Source organism: Bidens hawaiensis, unplaced genomic scaffold, assembly GCF_021521415.1.
Source record: "Bidens hawaiensis isolate Kalapana, Puna unplaced genomic scaffold, B.hawaiensis_p1.1 tig00023406_1, whole genome shotgun sequence".
In the NCBI taxonomy this organism is placed as follows: Eukaryota; Viridiplantae; Streptophyta; class Magnoliopsida; order Asterales; family Asteraceae; genus Bidens; species Bidens hawaiensis.
The window spans coordinates 99,500-107,500 of record NW_027493671.1 but is presented as its reverse complement, the minus strand read 5'-3'; positions in this window follow the sequence as shown (position 1 = coordinate 107,500).

The window sequence follows — 8,001 nt, the reverse complement described above, 5'->3', positions numbered from 1 at the left end:
GTCTTGAATTCTATATGCAAAGAATTCCCTCATTGTCAATCGTTGTTTTTAGTTTTTGTTTGTCTGAGTAACAACTCTATAATAGATGTCAACCCTAAAACCGTCATCAGCGTATGAAAAAAATAGGATATTGAAGCGGCATATATAAAGGATGAAGTTCACTATGCATTTTAATGATCCTTCTTGAGTATTAACAACAATACCTCTCTTTCCAAGACAGTCATTAGTGTCTCCAACAATCAAAGCAGTCACTTCAGAAGATGTATGTAAGTTATATGTCCTACCATCTTGTTGTCTATCTCCAATAAGGCGTAACCTTACCTCCGCCTGAGGATTATCTTTAAAACAGTCTCTTACCATAAGATAAGTTTGAGCCAACACGTTGTTCGAACCCAACATGATCTTCAAATAGTTGATAAGTTCAATATCATCATTATCATTAGAAGATGTGGATGACATAGTAGAATCACTGAAAAAAGATATTAAGTAAATATTAACAGAATTTGAGAATATTGTTTAAAATAAAGTAAGAGTAAATCGTACCTGAAAACACCTCTTCTATTGGAAACTTCATTTTCGGTATCATATATATATATATATATATATAGTTGAGAAAACTTTGGTTTTGAACCTCTTACTGGAAGAAGACTTCCCATAGAATAATAACTTTATCCACTCAACCTAAATATTGGAGGAGCATTACCTCTATCAATAGATTTGTCAATTTTGCCACCCATAGAAGTAAAAGAAAACATAGAGTTGTAACGTCTTATATTCTTCATGAATAACTTGCTCTTCTGATCAATACCAGTAAAAATATCTTGATAACATTGAGGCGCTTCTTTATAATCGGGAAGCTCAACTTTCCTATAATGGCAACACAATAAGTAACATGTTAAACCGCTCATTTTTTTAGAGTATTTTGCTTCACTTGGCTAGAGTTTCGCATGACATACTTCACATTCAGCACTCTGATCACCATGATCCAAGTAATCTGTAACCTAAAATATTTAAAATTACAATGACTAATGACAAATAATTAGGATATATAATTTGCTTACAGTATACCTTTCGAAATTGCATCCGTTGAAACATTATTGTAATTTGATCTACCTGTAAAATTAAATAATTAGTTAAAAATAAAATATTAACATAAATTAAATTGATGACTTATTAATTAAAAATAAAATGTTAACATAAAATAGATCTAACGTACCCTTGGAAACTTGAGTTTTATTTAAAATCAGAGAACGACTACTTAGTCGGTGGCTTGATTGATCGAAACAGACTTCTCTCTTTTAGAATCCAAAATGATTCTCCTGTCTTTGCGTTCCCCTTTGTAATTCGTATCATGACAATACATAAACCTGTATGTATTACAAAAGATATAAAAAGACATAATTCTTTTATAAAACACAAGTAATAGTTAGATATAACATTCTATAAATTTTTGTTATAGAATGTGTATGTAAATATATGTTAATTTATAACATTAAGACTTACCAGGTTCAAGTATGTTGGGAGAGAACTACGGAGAAAGATGTTGGGACTTATATTTTAGACCGACGCATCGAATGATTATTATTGTGGGTGAAAAATAATTAATATTTTTTGGTCTCAACCAAGGGTGGATGGATTAAAGACCAAGAAATGCTAGACTAGTATAAATAGATATATTTGCTAATTTGTCTAGCATGAGTGAATAAGTGTATTGTGTGAGATCTAGGGTTTTATCTCTTAGAGAGAGCCGCCACCTCCAGGATGAGCTCTCCTGGAGGTGGCAGATCTTTATTGTATATATGTGTGTATGTATGAGTTCTTTGTAATGACAATCTTTTGGTTAATGAAATCATACTGCCACTTCTTTATCTTTGTGAATCGATTGCATATGTTTGTTCATCCAGTCTATTGTTCATTGTAATCGATTCAGGCTCTCTCCCAAACACCACTCATCCGTCCAAAACCCCCTTTCAAGAGCGAATACGATTCGATCCATGCTCAGATCCGAGCTCCACCGTTAATAACGACCATTATTCACGCTTCCGCACCGGGGCTCGGTTCTTACAATTGGTATCAGAGCAGGTCGCCGAATCGTTCAGACTTACCGCTGAATCTGATTCACCTCGCTCTTGAATCCACCATGGACGTTAAATCGATGAGGTTTGTTGAAAAATTTTTAGGGTTTTGAAATTATTTGATGATTTGGGTAAAATTTATGTGGATTGATGTTTGGGTTGATGACTTGTTCGGAGATTCAACATCAATTCATGTTTATTTGGTCATATCGGTCCAGATCTGATGTAACAGTGTTTTTAGCTCGTTTTGGGGCAAATCTGTTATTGAAGATGATTTTCAGATCTGTAACGGCTATTGATAGATTGAAGATAGATGGTTGATATCGAGATGACTGGGATATTGCTACAACGATTACTTTCAGATAATGAAGCTTGGTTCTTGATTTGAAAATTAGGGTTTTATGTGCTTGTAATTGTTTCTGATATGAGTGTGCTGCTTGAACAGTAAAGGGAATATTGAAGAACATTGCTGGTGATACAATCTGATATGCAGAAGTCAAGAATGAACAGGTACCAGGAGCAATCTAATCATTGTTTGTAGCAGCAGATGGAAGATGCAAAGGGAATATTCAAGCAGGTTCTGTATTGGAAAATCATTGATTGATGATGCAGAAAAGAAGTCTGGATGTCTCGAGCATGATAAGAATGGTCTCGAGTATGTAAAATGACTTAAGTGTTGCTTCGAGCACAGCTTATCTCGAGCATATCTTATATCGAGCACATCAAGTTTGGTTTCGAGCACATGAACCCCGAGCACATCCTGGTTTATCTCAAAATCTATCTTTTGGTCTCGAGCACACTTTGTTCTAAAGCAAACCTTCTTCGAGAACACTTTGCTTTTGTACATGCACAGGAAGAAAAGAAAAACTAAGTAATTTTCGAGCATGGTCTCGAGCATACTTGATGACAGACAGAAAAAGACTAAGTATTTTCGAGCAAGGTCTCGAGCAAGCTCGAGTAAAGACAGAAGCATGCTCGAGTAACAACAGAAAAATACAAGTGTTTTCTCGAGCAAGGTCATCGAGCAAGCTTTCCAGCATGCTTGATGAAAGAAAAATACAAGTGTTTTCTCGAGCAAGGTCCTCGAGCAAGCTTTCCATTATGCTCGATGAAAGAAAAAAACAAGTGTTTTCTCGAGCAAGGGCCTCGAACAAGCTTTCCAGCGTGCTATATGAAAGAAAAAGACAAGTGTTTTCTCGAGCAAGGCCCTCGAGCAAGCTCCCCAGCATGCTTAAGTAAACACTTGAGTATGCTAGTGAAGGGACTTTGACTTATGTGTGCTCGTGAACCGATAATCCATGTTCGTAAATGAATTACAGTTGAGATTTTTGGTGCCGTTGACCGTTTGACCAAGCTGATCTTTACGGAAGATATATATCATGGGTATTTTGGTAAATTTAATCCAATCATCAACAAGCAAAAGGAAATCAAAGCCTTATCAATTTTTCACAAACTTCATCAAAGAGCTTTACAAGAACAAGTGTTGACCAAGCTTACGGATTTTATCCCTTATGAGTGTCAACCAACATAATGTTTTGTTTATCTTTGTTTATTACAGAATCAATAATCTTGATAAGGATGGTCAAGGTTGTTTCACCCATACTTGATTTGAAGACACAATTTTCAAAGACAATTGCAACGAAATTGGGGGAGTAAAAATTCTTGAATTTCATTGCAAATTGCTTGCTTCAAATCAAGTGAAAAGACTCAAGTTAAGGAAAAGTTGATCAATAATCCAAGATTCTTTAGAGATGTTTCTTTGCTTGTGAGTATGGTACGATCGAGCATGGTTTTTACTACTTTGAGCAAGGTTCTGAACCTTAAATGGTTGGTTCTTCTAAGTGTTAAAGGCTTCGAGCAAGCTACACTTCAACGAGCAAGAGTATTCTTCTATCAAGCATGGATTGCCAATCGAGCAAAAAACTTGATCATAAAAGTTCCAGCCAAGTGTTACGAGCACAGGATGTTCGAGCATATGGGGACGAGCATGGATGCAACAAGAGGATGTCACATGAATCAAAGCAAAGACTTCGAGCACAGTTCAGTTACCGAGCAAGATTTACATCCGAGCATGCTAAAGATTGCTGAATAAGAAAGGTTGAAGACATCAAGAAGAATGAGCTTGCTCGATGGACTTATTCGAGCAAAGCTTGAACAATTCAAGAGGAACGAAGCTTACTCAAAGGGAATATGTATTCTTCGAAAGAGAATATATTCCAAGTAAAATCTACTCGAAGATACTCATCGAGCATACCTAGCAAAGGAAAGGTTTGAAGATGACTTACAAGGAAAGAAACGGATTTGAAGAATGGAAGATTATTTGCTGATCACATAGAGTTGAAATTCGATGGAATCGGTCTAAGGGGGAGATTGTTGGGACTTATATTTTAGACCGACGCATCGAATGATTATTATTGTGGGTGAAAAATAATTAATATTTTTTGGTCTCAACCAAGGGTGGATGGATTGAAGACCAAGACATGCTAGACTAGTATAAATAGATGTATTTGCTAATTTGTCTAGCATGAGTGAATGAGTGTATTGTGTGAGATCTAGGGTTTTATCTCTTAGAGAGAGCCGCCGCCTCCAGGATGAGCTCTCCTGGAGGTGGCTGATCTTTATTGTATGTATGTGTGTATGTATGAGTTCTTTGTAATGACAATCTTTTGGTTAATGAAATCATACTGCCACTTCTTTATCTTTGTGAATCGATTGCATATGTTTGTTCATCCAGTCTATTGTTCATTGTAATCGATTCAGACTCTTTCCCAAACACCACTCATCCGTCCAAAACCCCCTTTCAAGAGCGAATACGATTCGATCCTTGCTCAGATCCGAGCTCCACCGTTAATAATGACCATTATTCACGCTTCCACACCGGGGATCGGTTCTTACAAAAGATTGTGGTGAAAGTTATAAAAGCTTTCACAACAGCCTAAGCAGATACTGCGAATAAATATCGAATATCGGTTAAGGATCGATATATCAGATATCAGTTATCACAGTGAGATATCGGTGGGATATCGATAATTTTAATATCATGTAAAATTCATATATATAGCAACTAGTCTATATACCCGTGTGACACACTGATTGAAAAAATTACTTTTAAAACATGTTAATAAATATAATCTATGAAATTTTAAAAAGTAAATTAACATGTAACCAAGTAACATAAATATGACGTAAAAGATGAAAAATATTTAAAAATTTATTACAAATTTATAAATAATTCTTTGTATACAACATTTTATTTTGTATTTGAAAGATCGTCATCACTATCTATAATAACAACTTTGAAGCCGTCTTATCTTGTAACTCTTGATAATGAGACATATAATTAACTATGTGTAATTACATGTTTAATAAATTAAGGAACGATTGAAATTCAAAGTCTAGGTATGAATTGGAGATAACTGATAAAAGCTAGATATGGAATGTTTTAAATAATTAAATTTTAATTTTAACTTTCAAATTAATAAATATATTAGAAATTAGATGTAAAAAAATGAGAGTGCCATTTGGAAAATTATTAAACCAACTAAGGGGTTTGTGGTTCAACCAACATTTTCATATATTATAATAGTAGATTTAACACTAATAATTCAGTATAGTCTCCTATAATTAACAAAGTAACCTTTTGCAAATTACAAAACACTAACAATTGTAGCAAGTAAGAATTGATTAAGACTTAAAACAATAACAATGAACAATAAAAGTTGATAATTAAGGCTTAAAACACTGATATCGGGGATATCAGTAATATATCGGTCAAATATTAGTCCAATGTCGGTCAAATATAGGTCAGTATCATTGATATTATCGGTACCAATATTCTAAACCGATATTCTGACTTATATATCGTCAAGGGACCGATAACTGATATATCACTGATATGTCGGTGATATATCGACGATATCGATTGCATAGACAACAGCTAAAGGACTTTTATAACTTGTGGCTGAATTAAATCTGTTATTGAAATTTGATATAACCGCAAAATAAAAGCCGATAAATACTTTCACGGGCCAAATTGGTATAAGTTTTGCTATACTAACATAAAAAAAATACCGTTTCTAATGTCTGAAAAAGGACTTCTAGCATCCATACGAATACGTAGTGCATTCTCATGCAATTTCTTCATAATCACGAAAAAGATGGACTCAGTGATTTTATAAGTTGTAATTATATATTTTTAATGGAATATCGAATTCTAACAAAAGATGATAAGATGTTTCATTATAAATGACATAAAAAGAGAACATCATATATAAAATTAGCATGACTAAAACAAGTTTTTGTATTACAGATTTGAAAGAGATGGATGATAAATCAATGGATCCATGGAAGCTAAATAAATACGTGAGAATAAAATTTCTAATCATTCATAATTTCTTCTTGTTTTTATCTTCTTAGACATATAAATATCATTCATTAATTCTTACCACAGTCATCTCCTACATTGAAAAGTGTTTATAAATTGATTAAATAAAAAAAAGGTACGTGTGATTTCATTAAAGATATAAATCATTTTATTATACTGACATAAATATATGCATACTTTTAATATCTATAATTTAGATAATTAGTTATTTGATTAAATGATGAATTGATATGTTTTATTACACCGACATAAATAAGTTTCACTGAAATTAGGAAAATAATTTGAACGGGAAATTTTGGTTAATAATGAATCTCCAAGTGACATGTGTCCCAAGCTATTTTACTTTATTAGAATGGGTAGATATTTATGGTTTAATTGTATTAATTTATTTCGAGCTTCCCGTGAATCACACAGGTTTTAAAGCTAGTAATTATAATACAATTTATTAATGAAACTATCACTAATGTACATGCTACGGTTAATATTTGTTTGAAAGGTGAAAATGGGTATCCAAAGACATGATATACTATCAAATAGTAATGCTAAAGTTATAAATGATATTTATGGTTTAATTGTATTAATTTATTTCGAGCTTCCCGTGAATCACACGGGTTTTAAAGCTAGTAATTATAATACAATTTATTAATGAAACTATCACTAATGTACATGCTACGGTTAATATTTTTTTGAAAGGTGAAAATCGGTATCCAAAGATATGATATACTATCAAATAGTAATGATAAAGTTATAAATGACGTTGCACAAGATCTAATGACATATACTTAACGGCATTTACATATATCTCTATTCTAAGATTATCAATTACATATTTTTTCAAACTTAAAAATTCAATTACATATTTACCCATCTCTTTAAAGTTAACTTATTAAATGGCTATTTTACGCTTATCTTTATTAAGAGATTTTTATATCTTATATATATATGTGTGTGTGTATATATATATGATTGAGTTCATTTCAGAAGTGTTTTTAGTGTGAGAAGTGCGAGAAGAGATTCTGGCCAATCATAAGTTTTCTTTTTAATTTTGAATTATTTAATTGTAGAAGTATGTTATTAAAAAGTTTAGGAGTTTCTTTTGATAATTAATACTAATTAATGTTAAGTTACAAATGATTATACATTTATTTTTACTTTTTAATTTGATTTAATCTTTAAACAATTCATAAAACAAAACTATCATACACATACTATAAAAAATATAAATATATTAACCATCATAAAAACAAATACCTACACAAATTATAATATTAACCTACACATATAAAAACTAGTTTATGTTATCACCTACACAGATCATAATATTTATATACATGCACATAACTAGTTCATGTTATCCTACACAAATCACAATAATAACCTACGTATACAAGTTTACTTCATGTTATAGCCTATCAATTTGTATTTACCTACACATATCAGAATATTAACCTATATAAACAAACCTTGTTCATGATATCACATACAATTAATAGTATTAACCTAAATTTGTAAAATATTTGCAATGTAGGAACACTTCATATT